Source organism: Schistocerca serialis, chromosome 6 (assembly GCF_023864345.2).
Source record: "Schistocerca serialis cubense isolate TAMUIC-IGC-003099 chromosome 6, iqSchSeri2.2, whole genome shotgun sequence".
Taxonomy (NCBI): Eukaryota; Metazoa; Arthropoda; class Insecta; order Orthoptera; family Acrididae; genus Schistocerca; species Schistocerca serialis.
Window position 1 is genome coordinate 692,823,450 of NC_064643.1, and position 21,383 is coordinate 692,844,832.

The 21,383-nt window shown below is 45.4% G+C and overlaps 1 protein-coding gene and 1 pseudogene across 1 annotated transcript in view; both read left to right on the forward strand.

Annotated features, from left to right (window-relative positions):
• LOC126485035 (pikachurin-like) overlaps window positions 1-21,383 on the forward strand; it is a 779,910-nt gene that overhangs the window by 26,573 nt on the left and 731,954 nt on the right. The window lies entirely within an intron of this gene.
• On the forward strand, window positions 5,556-5,673 carry LOC126485256 (5S ribosomal RNA; annotated as a pseudogene).

Consider the following 21,383-nt stretch of genomic DNA (forward strand, 5'->3'; position numbering starts at 1 on the left):
CCGATCTTTTTAAAAAGTCTGATGCTGTATCTCCTGTCTCATCTCCTTTGCAATGCAAAGTGAAGAGTCGTTTGATTGCCAATTCTCCCAATGATTTCAGAAATTTGGAATGACCACCTAAAGCAAACATAGCAATTGTGAGGTAGAAGTGTACTCTTTGTGTAAGCTGAGACATATTTATTCATTTGTCCGCCTGGTGTCTTCTGCGATGTTTGCGTTTAAAACCTCATAGGTTTCAGCCACTGTAAGTCATTCATGAAAATGATAAAACAAGAAGCTGTAGAACTTTGTGAACTCCTTATGGGCGCGGTAATGGTACACAAAAATTTGCTTTCACGTTTAGTGTTTGGTGATGTGCTTATGTTCCATTTAAGTGGAAAATGAACCGCCAAAACGTGAGAATGTCAGCCACGCACCTTAGTCGATCACGGAATATAACCTCCAGAGCTGAATGTGTTTTCGCCTTTTCCCGATGGAAGATTTATTGGCTGTTCTTTTTTTGCGGAAGTAAGGTATTAAGAATAATTTACCTTCACATATTGGCTCTGAGCACTATGGGACTTCTAAGGTCATCAGTCCCCTAGAACTTAGAACTACTTACACCTAACTAACCTAAGGACATCACACACATCCATGTCCGAGGCAGGATTCGAACCTGCGACCGTAGCGGTCGCGCGGTTTCAGAGTGTAGCGCCTAGAACCGCTCGGCCACCTCGGCCGGCTCACATATTGGAGATGTGATTTATTCCTCAGCTGGGCGAACGTGTTGAAAATCTAATTCTTCATCAGGACAGAGAACCAACGCACTACCACTCTCGGGTAAAATTATTCCTCAACAATGAACTTTCTCAATGAGGATCGTCTGTAAGGCACGTCATTGCACCATTAGCGTTACTTCACGTGTTTATTTATTTATTTTGAAAGGTTTGTAAATGACTTCCGCCTATGTGCCTTCCCTTCCAGCAACTTTGAGACAAATGCCACCAGAAGTGCATGCAGCAAGTCTGGACCTGATCGCATAAGTATGCGACAAAACTGTTTATCGTGTGTGTATTTGTAGTGGGTCCGATGGAGGGCGCATTGAAAATTAGTGGAAAGAAAATGAAAACTATGATCCCAGCCTAACTGTAAAAAGTCCTCCAAGGTTTTATGAGAATCCTTGTAACAGATACACACCTGTAAAATCCGATGGTTATTTTGAAAATAAAAACTTTGTAGTCCTATGTGTAAGTTGAAATCGAACCCAAGTTTCTATCTTCGTTGATGTAGAAGGTATATTCTTGTAATCTTTTTGAGAAACCATAGTCAGGTGAGGTTGCAACGAAAGTAAGGAAAGTTGGAAATTTGTGGTAAGTTCTGTGGGAGCAAACTGCTGAGGTCATCGGTCCCTAGGCTTACACACTACTTAAACTAACTTACGCCAAGGACAACACACACACCCATGCCCGAGGGAGGACTGGAACCTCAGACGGAGGGAGCCGTGCGAACTGTGTAAGACGCCTAAGACCGCGCAGCTACACCGCGCGGGTAAGTCAGGAAAGCTTACAGTAGATAGGCGTTTGGCGCCGGCTCTGGCAGTTGAACCTCAACGACAGTAAATTTATTCGGCATAAACAGGAGGAAAGATCTCTTACTGTTCGATTACACTATTGGGAAATGGAAAGAGCAAGAGTCGTATAATATTTACGAGAAATGATGCGGAGCGAATGACCAAATATACAGAGCTATAGGATAAAGAGACAGCTGGTCATTGAAAAAAAATTGCAAAGCTATACAAGCCATCCTTGAATGGTGTGGTTTCAGAAACCATCGTTTGACCGATTCTTGAGAAATGATTGTCAGTATAGGATCTTCACTTTAAGATTAAGAGAGGATTTAGAATAGGTTTAAATAAGAGTGTCACATTTAGTCACGGTTTTTTTTAAATAAAAGTGAGAGCTTTATGCAGTTAAACAAAAAACTTCAGTGACAGAGGCCACAAGAGAGGAAAGGTTTAGTATAGCTAACGTTGCAAGAAGATGGGCAATATACGGTTTTCTCTCACATGCATGACCACGACGGGAAAGTGAAACTGTAGTTCATGCCGAGGCTTACCGGCTGCCGTTTTTTCCTGACACTATCCGCGAATGCGACAAGTAAACTGGGAAATGATATTCATAGCAAAAATACCTCCCGCCGCAGTCCGAAAGCTGCCTTGATGTGTAGATGCAAATGACGATCAGGGTTTATGCTGCGCAATTACTAACTGTCCATTGCTACAGTAGATAAGACTCGGAGACACAGAACGTGCTGCTGACAGAATTTAAACACTCCCAGTCGGTGTAGGACTGTCGTATTTATAAAAGCTGTCTTTGCTATTCTTCCATCCTGGCCTTAATCCAAGCAATTCATTTTGTTTCTATGTATTATTGAATCAAACACACGTTCCCATGTATCTTCATTTATTCCATACACGAAAACTAATATCCTGCTATATGAGTTCCAAGCAATTCATTTTGTTTCTGTGTATTACTGAATCAAATACACGTTCCCATGTATCTTCATTAACTCATACAAGAAAACCAATTTCCTGCTATATGAGTTTCAGGCTCCGATAACGTGCTTGTCTATACAAATATTTCGTAATTGAACACAAAATGCAAGTCAGAAGATACTTTACGCTGAAATATGTATACATGTCCATTTCGCCTTTGAGACTGGGTTTGCTAAGAACAGGTCTCTAAGCGTGCTGGTATTAGTGTAACCCTATTTTCACTTTCTATTAAGGAGCGACAAATAGTCAGCTGACAAATGTTGCGACGTTCTGCCATGTAAATTGGTTATTGATATGTTCTAAAAAGAATTTTAGAGAATATTTGGCGTCCTAATTTAAATGTCTACCAATTAGGAATTTTCTAAATTTCTGTTAGTCTCTGCTGTGAGGCAAACTAACAAGTGATTGTTCTTGCTGGCCTGTTTTGTTCGAGCTCGATGTTCCCAGTTCTTTAGACTTACGATGAACGTCACTAACTTGTATAATATACATCTTAAATGTTTTTCGTAAGCAGCCTGTTTCGTAGACAGTATATCCAAATAATAAACCCAGCAAGGAGCTACAGCAAGTGTTATAGGATTGCTCCCCTTCACTTCTCCACAGCGTGTTACTCTACGGTATTTTTATGCGTTGGCTGATTTCACTTGAGACTCATTCTCTCGTAGAATGCTACTATATTTTTGCGTTTCGTAAAGTCAGAAGTTTTATGTCTCAATATTTAGAGCTAAATGACAGTCTTTCAACCAAATTCAACCAGCATTCGTCTATTTTGTTATGAACATTATCACAATTTATGTCCTACAAATTTTACTGAATTCCACATCAGGTAAAGGGGAAGATGAGTTGAGGTGAACGAATATGCAGATTCATTGGACTATGCTGAAATATTACTGGGTCGGTTGGTTAATTTGGGAGAGAGGACCAAACAGCGAGGTCATCGGTCCTATTGGATTAGGGAAGGATTGGGAAGGAAGTCGGCCGTGCCCTTTAGAAGTAACCATCCCGGCAGCTGCCTGGAGCGGAAAACCTAAATGAGGATGGCTGGACGCGGGTTTGAACCGTCGTCCTCCAGAATGCAAGTCCAGTGTCCATACCACTGCGCCACCTCGCTCAGTGAAATCTTAGTCGACGCAGTACGAAAAGTATTGCGCTGTGGCGTCGGCGTCTCCTTAGAGTTGACACGACTCGGCTCTGATGGCTGTCCCAGTCGGTATGACGTGGAACGGCGTCCGTCGCTCACGGCAACGCCACCCTGTAACTAGAGAAAAACACAAACTCCTCGCGTGGTTTGGTCATATTTCAGATACCGCCTTTCGCTATTAATGTCAATGTTTCGATATACGTATCAGCGCTTCAGAATGTGTAAGCCGCTCTTGCTTCGGTGATAAACGCGGTAATTGTATCACTCGATGACGCGATGGCTCCCTTGACCTGAAATGATGACCACCAATTTTCTTTCGTTGTGAGTCAGCGACAGACTTTTCAGCTTGCGCGAACTGGTTAACTGTAGTTCTTCTTTTTGTTATGCCCGGTTAGATAATGGATGTTGAATATTAATAATATAAAATCTTGAACCTTCATCACCCAAGTCGTGGCCACATTATGGAATTGCGAGGATCTTAAGTTAATAAATTGTTATTCCGTCGTCAAGACGTCGCTACGTCGCGTGTTCAATAATTACATGACGTATTTCCAGACGTAACATACACTTGAGCAATGTTCAGAATGCGTCGTAATCTTGGGACAAATCGATGACTGTTCACTGTAAATAATCGTGAATTCACTTTTCACTTCATAATATTTTAATAATCAATTAATTTTCACTAATACACCTGATGATGTCTATTCAGTTATGTAGACGAGACGAAGAATTAAAGTTTGAATTCAATTCTATTGTTCCTTGTAATTAATTGTCCCTACACTGAGAACGCACACCGATTTCTCGCCGGCCACGGTGGACTAGCGGTTCTAGGCGCTCAGTCCGGAGCCAAGCGACTGCTACGGTCGCAGGTTCGAATCCTGCCTCGGGCATGGATGCGTGTGATGTCCTTAGGTTAGTTAGGTTTAAGTAGTTCTAAGTTCTAGGGGACTGATGACCATAGATGTTAAGTCCCATAGTGCTCAGAGCCATTTGAACCATCTTTTGAACCGATTTCTCATTCAGGGAATTGCTTCCGTTTACATCAGTAATCCTGTCGTTGACGACAACTTCAGGCAACTCGGCGCAATTGTACGTTCATCGTGTTGGCGTTTGTATGTTACCTACTCGAGACTAATAATTGGTTTTCTGTCGGCGATCTTTCTTTTTCAGCCTCCTAGAATGTTCGTGCTTATTCAGTATCACGAAGGCTAAGTCCCATCACAAATCTCACACGATTTAACTTCGTCGCGAATCTCCGTATCCCGTTGTCTTGGTAACAGTAAAGATGACTTTGCTTTAGTATTACTTCTGAATAATGCTTCAGTCTATATCGGAAAACTTTCAAACTTCCGATTAGCTTAAAACAATCTAGCAGCGCTTACATGCCCGCTACGATCGCAATAGTACTAGAGAGCGACTAGATAGCAACTGAAGCTAACATTTCCATTTCCGAGCCACATTGTAGTCACATCGAACTTCCTTTTCGATGCGGCTACAACTCTCTTCTATGGTAAATGTTATCCTTGGCCAATTTACCATCTCGGCTTTAACCTTCTTTATTAATTGTTTTGCAATTCTTTCTCTGATGTTTGCCGGCCGCAGTGGCCGAGCGGTTCTAGACGCTACAGTCTGGAACCACGCGACCGCTACGGACGCAGGTTCGAATCCTACCTCGGACATGGATGTGTGTGATGTCCTTAGGTTAGTTAGGTTTAAGTAGTTCTAAATTCTAGGGGACTGATGACCTCAGATGTTAAGTGCCATAGTGCTCAGAGCCATTTTACCATTTATTCTCTGATGTTTTCGTTGCGTATCTTATCAGATTCCTTTAATCTCTATTTCATGATAAATATTATTATTCACATGACATTCCTGTTGATCGGCAACGGCCTTGCCACAGGGGATACACCGGTTCCCGTCAGATCACCGAAGTTAAGCGCTGTTGGGCGTGGCCGGCACTGGGATGGGTGACCGTCCGGGCTGCCATGAGCTGTTGCCCTTTTTCCTGGGCGCACTCAGCGTCGTGATGCCAATTGAGGAGCTACTCGACCGAATAGTAGCGGCTCCGGTCACAGAAAACCATCATAACGACTGGGAGAGCGGAGTGCTGACCACAGGCCCCTCCTATCCGCATCCTCAGCTGAGGATGATACGACGGTCGAATGGTCCCGATGGGCCACTTGTGGCCTGAAGACGGAGTGCATTCCTGTTGATCAAATTATCACAAGTGTAAAATTTTGTCGTCAGTAGCTGCCCTCACTGTCAGGATGACAAATGTCCCTACTTCTTTTACAACAAAGAGTTGTGTACTAGGGTTTCTGCAATTGGGGTGTTGCGGTATGCACAGTACCAAGAACTAAACAGACAATAATTTATCTGCCAAATAGGTGTCACTCTTCTGCTAAGACTAAATAAAAGATTACATCTTCCTCAGACATTCTGCGTCCATCGAAAGCAAGCATAGTATCTACTACACTCAGCTGATATAAGGAGAGGTCTGTACACCGCTGAGCCAAAACATTATGACCACCTGCTTAATAGCGTGTTAGTCCACTACGTAAACACAATATAGCTGCAATTCTGCTTGGCATGTATTCTACAAGTCCTTGACTGCATTCCAGAAGCACATGGCACTAGAGGTATACGCACAGGTCAAGCAATTCCCGCAAATTACGGATTGCTAATTCGCGGGCACGCAGCTGGCGCCCGATATGTGTTCCAATGAGTACAGATCAGGGGAATTTGCTGCTAAGACATCAATGTGAGTTCACGATAATGCCCCTCAAACCATTGTAGCACTATTCTGACCATGGAACACGGAGAGTTATCCCACCGGAAGATATTATGGGAGACTTCAAGCATGAATAATTTTCACGTAGTTCAATGCTGTGCTGATGCCTTTGATTACCACCACAGATCCCACGGAAGCCCAACTCATTGTACCTCGTAGTTCAATTCTGCACTCACCGGTCTGCATCTGTGGCACGGTGCGTGTTTCCTGTAGCCCACGCCTGGATGACGGCGTTAAGGACCCAACCATCGACCTGGTGTGCCAAGAAATGCCATTCACTCGACAGGCGACACGTTTCTATCGATTCACAGAGAAAACTCAGTGATGATGCGCCCTCTGTCATCATAACTGTCGACGTCGTAGGGTCAACACAGGAATACGTACGGGTCCTGTGATGTGGAGCTCCATATTCCACAATGGCCTTTGAACGGTGTGCTCCGAAACAGTTTTGCCTGCACCACTACAGTACTCTGTCGTCAGATCTGTCACAGGTCGCTGCCTATTCTGAAATACGATTTGTGATGAGATGTGTTGGTCCACTACCATACGGCCTAATCATTATTTCACCATCCTTCAGTCAATTTCCATAGGTGTTCACGACACTAGTACGCCAACAGGCGACCAGCTTCACAGTTTCAGAGATTATCGTTTCTAGTCGCAGCTCCATAACAATGTGCCCTTTGTCAACAGTGGATTTCCTCATTTGCGGCCCGTATCTTCGCTATAGTGACTGCCCATTCGTCTCTCTTCTGCTTACATTCTTTTGGCAACACCATCAGGAGGCATTCAGCTTTACTGTAGGCAGTGGTCATAGTGTTTTGGCCCATCAGTGTAAATTAAATGTAATTTAACACAACAAATGCTACTACCATTTCTTTGACAGGAATAGTGATAAATTAGCATGTAACTTGAGGGACGATAGATATAGATCGCCATTTTCACCGACGCTGAAACCGATCGTTACAAGACGTTGTGACGGCAACACTGGTTCATAGCGCTGCACGAACCTTTATTTCCAGCTCTGTCATTTCCGGTTGACCGGTCTGTTACGATGACGAATGTTTCATAATGTAAATATCGCATGTTTCCGAGCCATTTTGCCGAGTTCTTGCCACTGTTTCTTTGTGTAACTTTGTCTATCGATCATTCTGCCACCGCTCCTGTATTGGCTGTATTCAGAGCGAGCATGAAATTACGCCGCAGCATGCACTATTGACGAGGAAGGGACAAACTTCAGTTTTATTAAAAAAAGAGAAAATTCCTCGCAGAGTTTCACTATGAATTGATAGAATTTCCTTAATCGCCTACTTCCGCACATATTTTGTCCGGTATCTTAATACTGGATTGTTTTGCATAGGCTTTAGATTGTAATTAAGAATCCCTTCTTCGGAAATTTACTGCTTTAAACTTGCAGGAGAGTGCAGAACATTGCACATTTTGTTTTAGAATGAAAGGTAAGTATGCGTTAATTTCCCAAGGAAGCACGGTAGCACGCTTCTATATAGAGGTGGTTAAGACGTTGTACTCCATTTCTGGGGGAAACAAGGTTCTCAACTCGGTCTCTCCATTCCAGTGTAAGTTTCCTGTCGCTATCATGAATACCAGAACTGTTCTTTCAAGATCAACTAACAAGCCTTCTGAGAATGGGCCTTCTGCTGATAATACTGGAATTGAGAACGCATTTTGTTGTACGGCACGCTTGGAGCTGTAACCGCTAGTTTATACTGGAGGGGAGCGCTAAGCCCCAAGGGACGTTGAAGTTACGTAATTGATGGTTAGAAAGTCTGTGTTTGTACACTGTGTCTTCACATGCGTGCATGTCTGAAGCAACAGATAATGTGCTGACGATTAAATCTCTGGTAAATTATTATAAATGGATTCACATTTTGGGAAAACGGATTGACGTAAGCAGTTTCCGACACATGGAAACTTGTGCCGATCCGGTACTCGAACCCGGATTTCTCACTTATCGCGACTGATCCCCATGACAACTTCAGCTATTAGTATACGCTTCCAGGTTCAAATGGTTCAAATGGCTCTGAGCACTATGGGACTCAACTGCTGAGGTCATTAGTCCCCTAGAACTTAGAACTAGTTAAACCTAACTACCCTAAGGACATCACAAACATCCATGCCCGAGGCAGGATTCGAACCTGCGACCGTAGCGATACGCTTCCAGGATCGATGAAAACGTTCATAAGTCAAGGAGTCCAGTGCAGTTATGAAGTTATTTACAGATATAATGGGGATTAAGTCATAAAGCAATCTTCCTCGCGCATTGATCAAACCAGTACGTCGAAGAAGCAATGACGGAGATAAATGAAAGATTCAGGATTTAGATGTCATAGCTCAAGTAAGGAAAATTTACGGCAGCCGTTTAATGAAATGAATAAGTTATAGATGACAGAATATGAGCTGCCAGTAAACAAAAGAAACACGAAAGTAGCGTTGAGTACCAGACGTAGGCAATGAATTTGACATCAGTACTGGTGGAGTAAGCAATTATTCTACCTTGGAAACAAGATAACGCACGAAAGAGAAAGCAAGGAGGTTATAAGAAACACACTATCAGAGGCAAAGAAGGAGAATGAACTATAAATGAATATAGGGAATTGATTTGATGAAGAAGTTTATGAGAATGTACGTCTGGAGCAGATAATTGTATGGAAGTGAATCATGGCCGTTTGGAAAACCGGAAAACAGAAGAATCGAACACCTTTGGTAAGAAGTATGCTCAGTGTACGGTAAGGTAAACAATGAGGACGTACTTCGCAGAATTGGTGAGGTTATAAAAACACTATAAGAAAGAAAAGGTTGGTAGGACAACAAGGAATAACATACAAGGTACCAAAGGTCAAAAGGAGTAGAAGAGAGAGATTGGAATGCAGGCAACACAAATCGAGAACGCTGTGTATGTGTTCGGCTCTGAGATGAAGAGGTAGTAAAAGGAGAGGGCTAGTCGCATCAAAGCAGTAAGAACGGTGAAAAGAAAAAGGTAATGGAGCAACGGAGAATCGTGGTATTGCGCGAGACACGTACCTAAAGAGAACAATGGAAAATTTCGCCGACGCTGTCACCAGCAGCCGGATGACTGCCGAAAATGTACGGTCGCTGCTGTGTGAACATTCAGGTTCAGTCTCCTCAGCGCTGCTCTCAACCACGGTGTTGAGTTTCTGGCACCACTGTAACCACGAACGAGCAGTAACATTTACTTGTTCCATCTGCACTGGTCTGTTATGGTCACGTAACTGCTCTCTACGATTTGCGTCGCTTCATTTTTGGAGCAGCCTCAGCAAGTGAAGCTTAGACACTGGATGGCTGGGAGCACAACGTAATGCTCATGAAGCATGCAAAAATCAAGCACATGGGTAATTTGGAAATAGCGCAGTACTGGAAAGAGTAGGTGAGCCTGTAAGTCGTGTAATAGTCTATCCAAGTTTCTTTAACTTGAATAGATGAAACAAAAGAGGAGAAAAATCTTAAGAGCTGGCCAATATGAATAAATCCATCTCAGATAATTGAGGGTGTAACAGGTGTACAAAGACGAAAAGAATTCCGCAGGTAAGAGGGATCGAACCATGGTAAATATCTATTAGCACAGGAAAAATCTATTAGCATAGGGAAAATAGGAATTAACCGGTGGAGGGAATGAAATCTGATTTAGATAAAAAATCCCTGGTTAGCTACATTGTCACGTATTCTATAGATAATAGGGATAAATGTTTTGATGTTGATTTCATCTTAACAATAGCTGTATACGGTTTTCTGTATATATATGTGGATCCATGCTGATTACTTTCGGGCGTGTAAATGATAATCCATGTTTTTCATTTTGTAAATAATCATATACACTGAGTGTAAATGACAATGAATTTTGTTTTCTTTTATTGTCATATACACTGAGGTGACGAAAGTCGTAGGACAGCGATAGGCACACATAAAGATGGCGGTAGCATCACGTACACAAGTTATAAAAGGACAGTGCATTGGCGGAGCTGTCATTTGAAATCAGGTGATTCATGTGAAAGGTTTAAGACGTGATTATGGTCAAACCATGGGAATTAACAGACTTTGTGCGAGGAATGGTAGAGGGAGCTAGACACAAGGGACATTCCATTTCGGAAGTCGTTAGGGAATTCAGTATTCGGCCATCCACAGATTTAAGTGTGCGGATGATACCAAACTTTAGGCATTACATCTGACCACGGACAACGCAGTGGCCGACGGCTCTCACTTAACGACCAAGAGCAACGGCGTTTTCGTAAGGTTGTCAGTGCTAACAGACAGGCAGCAAGGAGTGAAATAACCCCGTAAATTAAAGTGGGACTCCCGGCGAACGTATCTGTTTGGACAGTGCGGCGAAATGTGTCGTTAATGCGCTATGGCCGTAGGCGACCGCAGCGAATGCCTTTGGTAACAGAGCGACATCGGCTGTAGCGCCTCTCCTGGACTCATGACCATATCGATTTGACGTTAGCCTGGTCAGATGAAGGGCTATGGGAATGGAAATGCCTTGTGGGTAGGGCCTCCCGTCGGGTAGACCGTTCGCCTGGTGCAAGTCTTTCGAGGTGACGCCACTTCGGTGACTTGCGTGTCGACAGGGATGAAATGATGATGATACGCACAACACAACATCCAGTCCCTGAGTGGAGAAAATCTCCGACTGAGCCGGGAATCGAATCCAGGCCGTTAGGTACGATATTCCGTCGCGGTGACCACTCAGCTACTAGGGCGGACAGTTGCCAAGGGGTGATGATAGGGTTCGAGGGTGGTGCAGACCCCACGAAGCCATAGGCCCAAGTTGTCAAGATAACATTGTGCTAGATGATGATGGCTCCATAATGGTGTGGGCTGAGATTAACTGGAATGTAGTGGGTCTTTGGTCCAACGGAACCAATTATTGGCCACCTGGAGCTATCCATGGACTTAATGGTCTCAAACAACGATAGAATTTTTATGGGTCAGAATTCTTCGCGATTGGTTTAATGAATATTCTGGACATTTAGAGCTAATGATTTGGACAACCAGACCTCCCGCCATGAATCACATCGAACATTTATGGGACACAATCTAGAGATCAGTCCGTGCACAAAATCCAGCACCGGCAACTCGTCCGCTATTATGAACCGCTATAGAGACAGGATGGCTCAATATATCTGCAGCAGACTTCCAGAGGCTTGAGTCCATGCCCCGTCGAGTTGCCGCACTATGCCCGGCAATGGAAGTCGGACACAATGGTAGGACGCATACCATGACTTCTGTCACAGTGTAGATTAGAATGAGTTGTAAAAAAGATACAGTTTTAATTTCCATTTAAAACATTATTGTTATGGAGGCAAACATTAAGGGTAGTTTTTGCAGAGATTCATAGTTGTGTGATTACTTCCTGTGCGTATCAAAATTAGATTGTCATAAAGATCGTCGTATGATAGGTGTACTTACTGCAGCCATGTGTATGACCATGTACAATGTCGGGAGTAAATATCATACACCTGTGCTCCATATGTCATTCGTTTCAGTACCACCTTCCCGTTAACATGAATGGTGCTATGAGGCCTCACACGTACTAACACCTTCCTTCCTTCCTTCAAGTTTCAACGTTTATGGCTCTCGCAGCCATTACTTTATTCGAACACATTAGATCTGAGCTCAGCGAGGATATACTAACAGCCATTTGACGTCACTGGGATTATCCTTGTGCCTGCACCCCAAACTACTCGGCTGCTTATTAACAGTCCCTAAATTTATCTTCAGATATAGTCCAAAGTAGCATGAGAGACCCTGTCATTATGAGCCAAGTAAGTCACATTACAGTTAATTTTAGATAAGCAGTTGATATACTAAGGGGCACGAATCATGTTGTGTATCATCGACAGTGTAACGAATGGTCACCCAGCAAAATAGGTCGCGCCAACCAGTCGGTGCCTTGTTTGACAACATGGCGTCTGGAAAGGCGTGGCAAAGCTCAAGACATCTGTGAGCAAAGCATATTATGAATTTGGGTATTGTAATTGGTTTTGTGCTATATTAATTACACGCTTTCTTCAGTTATAAAGACAGAAACCAGTTGCAAAAGTGGACACGCACTAGAGATCGGTGTCTCTCAGTTAATGCACGACTGACATTTTGTACGGATACATGGACAGTGACTTCTGGAGAATCTTCTGAGCAGAACCCACGGACACGCGAGCCTGCTGAGCTAGTCGTCTAACCGATTTGTTTGGACATCATTTCTTGCACTTCCGGCACCTTCTCTTCGGATGTGGATGTGGATCGCCTGCCTGATTTTGGAGCATTATGAACGCTTCCGCTCTTTAGAAACTTGGTGACGAGGTTCCATACAGCATTGCGGTTGGGCAGTTTCACTCCTGGGAACTTTGCTTCAATGCAGCTTCTACCGCTGAGGTAAACTTGTCTCCATTGCGGAACACATGCTCCACAAGAAACACTCTTTGTTCAATGGTCAGCGTTATGACCTCGACCACAATGATATCACACAAGATGTTGGTCTTCAACCAAACCGGACCTGCGAACAAGTACAAATAACCTACTGGCCATTAAAATCGATACACCAAGAAGAAATCCAGATGATAAACGGGTATTCATTGGACAAATACATTTTATTACAACTGACATGTGATTACATTTTCACGCAGTTTGGGTGCATAGATCCTGAGAAATCAGTACCCATAACAACCACCTCTGGCCGTAATAACGGCCTTGATATGCCTGGGCATTGCGTCAAACAGAGCTTGGATGGCGTGTACAGGTAAACCTGCCCATCCAGCTTCAACACGATACCACAGTTCATCAAAAGTAGTGACTGGCGTATTGTGACAAGCCAGTTGCTCGGCCACCATTGACCAGAGAGATCTGGAGAATGTACTGGCCAGGGCAGCAATTGAAATTTTCTGTATCCAGAAAGGCCCCTACAGGACCTCCAACATGTGGTCGTGAATTATCCTGCTGAAATGTAGGGTTTCGCAGGGATCGAATGAAGGGTAGAGCCACGGGTCGTAACACATCTGAAATGTAACGTCCACTGTTCAAAGTGCCCTCAATGCGAACAAGAGGTGACCGAGACGTGTAACCAATGGCACCCCATACCATCACGCCAGGTGATACGCCAGTATGGCGATGATGAATACACGCTTCCAATGTGCGTTCACCGCGATGTCGCCAAACACGGATGCGACCATCACGATGCTGTAAACAGAACCTGGATTCATCCGAAAAAATGACGTGTTGCCATTCGTGCACCCAGGTTCGTCGAAGACTACGCCATTGCAGGCGCTACTGCCGCTGATGCAGCGTCAAGGGTAACCGCAGCCATGGCCTCTGAGCTGATAATCCATGCTGTTTCAAACGTCGGCGAATTGTTCGTGCAAAAGGTTGTTGTCTTGCAAACGTCCCCATCTGTTGACTCGGGGATCGAGACGTGGCTGCACGATCCGTTACAGCCATGCGGATAACATGACTGTCATCTCGACTGCTAGTGATACGATGCCGTTGAGATCCAGCACGGCGTTCCGTATTACCCTCCTGAACCCACCGATTCCATATTCTGCTATCAGTCATTGGATCTCGACCAACGCGTGCAGCAATGTTGCGATACGATAAACCGCAATCGCGATAGGCTACAATCTAACCTTTATCAAAGTCGGAATCGTGATGGTACCCATTGCTCCTCCTTACACGAGGTGTCACAACAACGTTTCACCAGGGAACGCCGGTCAACTGCTGTTTGTGTATGAGAAATCGGTTGGAAACTTTCCTCTTGTCAGCACGTTGTAGGTGTCGCCACCGGCGCCAACCTTATGTGAATGTTCTGAAAAGCTAATCGTTTACATATCACAGCATCTTCTTCCTGTCGTTAAATTTCGCGTCTATATCACGTCATCTACGTGGTGTAACAATTTTAATGGCCAGTAGTGCACCTCGAAAAAATGTTTGAAATATGTTAAACAATGGAAAATGTTATATTAATAATTGACAGTCATTTCAGCCATTACTTAGCGCACCACCACATGGCAATGCATATTTAGTTTCTGAACGCCCGGTTTGTAGGAATTACGCCTTCTATACGGTTCATGCGTGATACGTAAAGCCGGCCGAAGTGGCCGTGCGGTTAAAGGCGCTGTAGTCTGGAACCGCAAGACCGCTACGGTCGCAGGTTCGAATCCTGCCTCGGGCATGGATGTTTGTGACGTCCTTAGGTTAGTTAGGTTTAACTAGTTCTAAGTTCTAGGGGACTAATGACCTCAGCAGTTGAGTCCCATAGTGCTCAGAGCCATTTTCATTTGATACGTAAACTTCCGCTACTCGCTATCTTTCCTGGCTGTTAGTGTATCAGACCAACAAGTAGATACGCAGGTGAGCAGGCAGAGATGTTCGGAGCTGCTATTCTGTGCTGTTGGGTGCGCCTGCGGCGTCACCGTGTCGGTGGTCGGGCCTGCCGCGGCTGCGCCGGCGCCGGCGCGAGCGATATATGGCGCCGGGGCGCCGGAAACAATAGCGGCCACTGCGCCGGCGGCCGGCCGTTCATCACGCGCGAAGCGCCGCCGAAAGAAGCGCGGCCGGCGGTGCGTAAACCACGGCCGCCGGAACGCAGCGTCCACATTAGCCGCAGTTCTCGCATTCCACCTCGCTGCCGCCGCCGGCAACTTATACGTTATTTTTGTTTCCTGTCTAATGAATTTTTATTGCGAGTTTGCGCAACATCTGAATCTCGCTGTGTAAACATATAGCTCAAATTCCTCTTATTTATCTGCAGAGTGGAAGCAAGCTCTACCCACAGAGTGAGATACGCTAATCGTAGATGTTTCCCGAGTGTCAGTGCACACAGTTCGTAGTGTCCTGAAGGTCAGTTATATAATTTTATATTATGTAAATTGGTTAAATGATGTTGGTGGTGCTGGATGTATCAGCATGTATGACGACGATAGAGTGATTAGCAGAGCATTAATTTACTAAACGTGGCAAAGGCGAACATCGTCTATAAAATTTCGAAAGTTTTTCGGGGATATTCTATCGTGCAGTTCGTCATAAGGGAACCGTGGTGTGCGGTAGCTCGTTGCAGAGTATTGGAATTCGTTTCATTTGTTACCATTCTTCACTATTTTCTAATGCATTGAATCCATGTCTACTACAGTGCATACGTTCGCGCTATGCACAGTATGTCTAGTTTGGAAACAAACTTGTTCCATGTAAGTGTGCAGGCTTTCGTGGCCGTTGTCATTAAAGTTAAAATTTTCTAGGTTGTTAGGCCGCGTCTATTTTCTTTTAAAACAATCGACGTTTCGACCCCTCTGAAGGTACCTTCTTCAGGATGTTTCGGTGTCCACTACACACGAAGTTGTTCTAGTTACAGTGGACACCGAAACATCCTGAAGAAGATACCAGCAGAGGGGTTGAAACGTCGATTATTTTAGAAGGAAATACGACGCAGCCTTACGACGCAGAAGATATTAACTTTAGAATCTTGGCCTGCTGGTGTGGCCGAGCGGTTCTAGGCGTCTCAGTCTGGAACCTCGCGACCGCTAGGGTCGCAGGTTCGAATCCTGCCTCGGGCATGGATGTGTGTGATGTCCTTAGGTTAGCTAGGTTTAAGTTGTTCTAAGTTCTAGGGGACTGATGACATCAGATGTTAAGCCCCATTGTGCTCAGAGCCATTTTAACCATACTTTTTTTTTTTTTTTTTTTTTAGAATCTTGTTCCACTCACAAGGGGAAGGCCTCAGACACGGCCAAACGATTCGGGTCAAATTTGGCAGGTCGCTTGTGTACAGCCTAAAACGAAGGACTCTAAAATATTTTGGGTCAACACCCCCGCAATTTTGAGAAAATCGCCCCTAAAGGTTATGACGAGCAATCGACCCAAAATTGAAGGGATCGATAGATAATTGTAAATAGAGCATTTTTCATCATCAGGTATGGGGCCCTCAAACGCAAACTTTTCCAGAAATCGAGGAAAGAAACTTTTACAACGGTCGCTTCTGTACGCACATGGTAAACGTTTTTCGCCGAGAGTGCCGATAACGCAGCGGCCAAGGTAACTGGCTGGGAATCGAAAACCCGGGTTGGAATCTCGAAGAAACATAGCGTATGTTATTCTTTTCGTTTGTATTTTCACATATCTCAATTGATAGGGATAGGAGACTTAATAACGTAAGTAAATCAATAAGGAATGATAATAATTAGGTAGGCAAACTAATTTTCCAAACGCCGTGAGTTAGTAAAGTATTAAACGTTTAAGCCTAGCCGGCCGCGGTGGCTGTGCGGTTCTAGGTGCTGCAGTCCGGAACCGCGGGACTGCTACGGTCGCAGGTTCGAATCCTGCCTCGGGCATGGTTGTGTGTGATGTCGTTAGGTTGGTAAGGTTTAAGTAGTTCTAAGTTCTAGGGGACTGACGACCTAAGATTCAAGTCCCATACTGCTCAGAGCCATTTGAACCATTTTCGTTTAAGTCTTGTCACATGAAAGCAACTCCGAGTAAGAGTGGTGCGAATTCCTCACGAGGGATCACAGATAACCAACCGCGCGACGCTTGTTTACAGCGAGGCACGGGACAGAATGCACGCGGGGAGAGTTATGTTGTCCCGGTTGCCTCTTGTAATATCATAGTTGTGCACCTGGAAGAATGAAGGTGTCCAGCACCTGCCTAATAGAAGTCAATCGGAAATAATTGTTTTCCGTCATTAGGCTGCCGCGAACCTCGCGGATACATGTAGTGATTTTTCCATCGTTAATGCACCGAATGAAATACGTTTTGTGAATGAATACAGTGTTCTTCCGTAAGTAACATATGACGAGTACTGTATGTTCTTTGTAGTAATTAGCTCGTGTGTTTATGCCGTAGTAACTAGTTATTGTTTGTTGTGTCACATCTTTCACGTGCATAATCTGAATAATGGAGGATGTACACCCTTCGACTAGCGCTGTAATATATAGTTGGGAGCCTGTCACAGACGATGACAAGCGGGAAGTTACCGACGATGTGTTTTGGTTTGTTAAAGTGTTGCAAGACAGATGCATTATCAATGCACTACTGGAAGCAGGCAGTTCTGTTTCTCGGCGTTAGAGAAATTTATTTGCGTACCTTAATATTATCATTCCTTATTGATTTACTTACCTTATTGAACCTCCTATCCCTGTCAATTGAGATATGGAAAAATACAACGAAAAGAAGAACATCTGCTGGGTTTCTTCGAGATTCAAACCCGGGCTCTCCGAATCCCAGACATTTACCTTGGCCGTTGAGCTTTTTATTTATTGTTCCCCTTTTGTTCGATTCATTTGTTCGGTGCGAATGTCCCATGACACCCGTTCAAGTTCATTGTTGAGCCGTTGACTCAGTTTTTTATTACAGACGGCAACTAACCCTCTGACCGAACACGCTGAGCTACCGTGCCGGCGACTATCGGTGCTGTCGGCGAAAAGCGTTTACCACGTGTGTACAGAAGCGGCAGTTACAAAAGTTTCTTACCTCGATTTCTGGAAAATTATGCGTTTTCGGACCCCATACCTGATGATGTAAAATGCTCTATTTACAATTATCTATCGATCCCACCAATTTTGAGTCGATTGCTCGTCATAACGTTTAGGGGTGATTTTCTCAAAAACGCGGGGGTATTGACCCAAAATATCTTAGATTCCTTCGTTTTAGGTTGTACACAAGCGACCTGCCAAATTTGAGCCGAATCGGTTGGCCATGTCTGAGGCCTTCTCCTTATCAGTCATCGTCTTACTGTTGACAACAGTAATGTCCACTGTACCCTTTGTCCTGAAGCTTGCGTTGACTACTGTTTGGTTCTATTCAGGTGCTTTTCCAGAAATGTTACCTATACGTTGACAATGATACGTAAAGCACTTGCCCGCGAAGGCAAAGGTCCCGAGTTCGAGTCTCGGTCGGGCACACAGTTTTAATCTGCCAGGAAGTTTCATATCAGCGCACACTCCGCTGCAGAGTGAAAATCTCATTCTGGAAACATGCCCCAGGCTGTGGCTAAGCCATGTCTCCGCAATATCCTTTCTTTCAGGAGTGCTAGTTCTGCAAGGTTCGCAGGAGAGCTTCTGTATAGTTTGGAAGGTAGGAGACGAGGTACTGGCAGAAGTAAAGCTGTGAGTACCGGGCGTGAGTCGTGCTTCGGTAGCTCAGTAGGTAGAGCACTTGCCCGCGAAGGCAAAGGTCCAGAGTTCGAGTCTCGGTCGGGCACACAGTTTTAATCTGCCAGGAAGTTTCATATCAGCGTACACTCCGCTGCAGAGTGAAAATCTCATTCTGGAAACATGCCCCAGGCTGTGGCTAAGCCATGTCTCCGCAATATCCTTTCTTTCAGGAGTGCTAGTTCTGCAAGGATCGCAGGAGAGCTTCTGTAAAGTTTGGAAGGTAGGAGACGAGGTACTGGCAGAAATAAAGCTGTGAGTACCGGGCGTGAGTCGTGCTTCGGTAGCTCAGTAGGTAGAGCACTTGCCCGCGAAGGCAAAGGTCCAGAGTTCGAGTCTCGGTCGGGCACACAGTTTTAATCTGCCAGGAAGTTTCATATCAGCGCACACTCCGCTGCAGAGTGAAAATCTCATTCTGGAAACATGCCCCAGGCTGTGGCTAATCCATGTGTCCGCAATATCCTTTCTTTCAGGAGTGCTAGTTCTGCAAGGATCGCAGGAGAGCTTCTGTAAAGTTTGGAAGGTAGGAGACGAGGTACTGGCAGAAATAAAGCTGTGAGTACCGGGCGTGAGTCGTGCTTCGGTAGCTCAGTAGGTAGAGCACTTGCTCGCGAAGGCAAAGGTCCAGAGTTCGAGTCTCGGTCGGGCACACAGTTTTAATCTGCCAGGAAGTTTCATATCAGCGGACACTCCGCTGCAGAGTGAAAATCTCATTCTGGATGCGTAGCAGTTGGCAGAGGTTTATCGGTGTGGAATTCGCCATTATACATCTCGTATACGCAACGCGAAAGCGGCACAACGGCGCTACGCTGGGATATTCCCACAGGCACGGCTACGACATCGCTGTACTGCGGGCTGTTGCACCAGTTTGTCTGTTGTGTTTTACGTTCTGCTAGCTGAGTATTACAGCTTTACTCACTGTTGTCAAGGTGTTTTATATGTACGGAGGTATCTGGCTAACAAAATGAAGAACTCACAGTTTCATGTATTACTACGTAACAAGCCGTAGCAGACTACGAGTTCCTTTTACTGAAATACAAAAATCTTTGAGCCACATACGAAATTTTGCCGGTGAGAGTAGCGCTCACCCTGTTTTTCTCTCAGACAGTGCCCCACAGCTACTAACTGTAGGATTTAAGCCGCAATGAGCTGCTACTAAATATGTGTATACTACCAGTTTCTTCATATAATCTTCAGCTATAATAAAGTTATTTACAACACCCTACAAGGCAAAATTGATGCTGTAGGCTGTTGTAAATAAGTTTATATTACTTGAAGGTGATCCCAAGATATAAAACCAAATAAATAAAGAACTACACTCCTGGAAATGGAAAAAAGAACACATTGACACCGGTGTGTCAGACCCACCATACTTGCTCCGGACACTGCGAGAGGGCTGTACAAGCAATGATCACACGCACGGCACAGCGGACACACCAGGAACCGCGGTGTTGGCCGTCGAATGGCGCTAGCTGCGCAGCATTTGTGCACCGCCGCCGTCAGTGTCAGCCAGTTTGCCGTGGCATACGGAGCTCCATCGCAGTCTTTAACACTGGTAGCATGCCGCGACAGCGTGGACGTGAACCGTATGTGTAGTTGACGGACTTTGAGCGAGGGCGTATAGTGGGCATGCGGGAGGCCGGCTGGACGTACCGCCGAATTGCTCAACACGTGGGGCGTGAGGTCTCCACAGTACATCGATGTTGTCGCCAGTGGTCGGCGGAAGGTGCACGTGCCCGTCGACCTGGGACCGGACCGCAGCGACGCACGGATGCACGCCAAGACCGTAGGATCCTACGCAGTGCCGTAGGGGACCGCACCGCCACTTCCCAGCAAATTAGGGACACTGTTGCTCCTGGGGTATCGGCGAGGACCATTCGCAACCGTCTCCATGAAGCTGCGCTACGGTCCCGCACACCGTTAGGCCGTCTTCCGCTCACGCCCCAACAACGTGCAGCCCGCCTCCAGTGGTGTCGCGACAGGCGTGAATGGAGGGACGAATGGAGACGTGTCATCTTCAGCGATGAGAGTCGCTTCTGCCTTGGTGCCAATGATGGTCGTATGCGTGTTTGGCGCCGTGCAGGTGAGCGCCACAATCAGGACTGCATACGACCGAGGCACACAGGGCCAACACCCGGCATCATGGTGTGGGGAGCGATCTCCTACACTGGCCGTACACCACTGGTCACTGGTGATCGTCGAGGGGACACTGAATAGTGCACGGTACATCCAAACCGTCATCGAACCCATCGTTCTACCATTCCTAGACCGGCAAGGGAACTTGCTGTTCCAACAGGACAATGCACGTCCGCATGTATCCCGTGCCACCCAACGTGCTCTAGAAGGTGTAAGTCAACTACCCTGGCCAGCAAGATCTCCGGGTCTGTCCCCCATTGAGCATGTTTGGGACTGGATGAAGCGTCGTCTCACGCGGTCTGCACGTCCAGCACGAACGCTGGTCCAACTGAGGCGCCAGGTGGAAATGGCATGGCAAGCCGTTCCACAGGACTACATCCAGCATCTCTACGATCGTCTCCATGGGAGAATAGCAGCCTGCATTGCTGCGAAAGGTGGATATACACTGTACTAGTGCCGACATTGTGCATGCTCTGTTGCCTGTGTCTATGTGCCTGTGGTTCTGTCAGTGTGATCATGTGATGTATCTGACCCCAGGAATGTGTCAATAAAGTTTCCCCTTCCTGGGACAATGAATTCACGGTGTTCTTATTTCAGTTTCCAGGAGTGTATTTACCA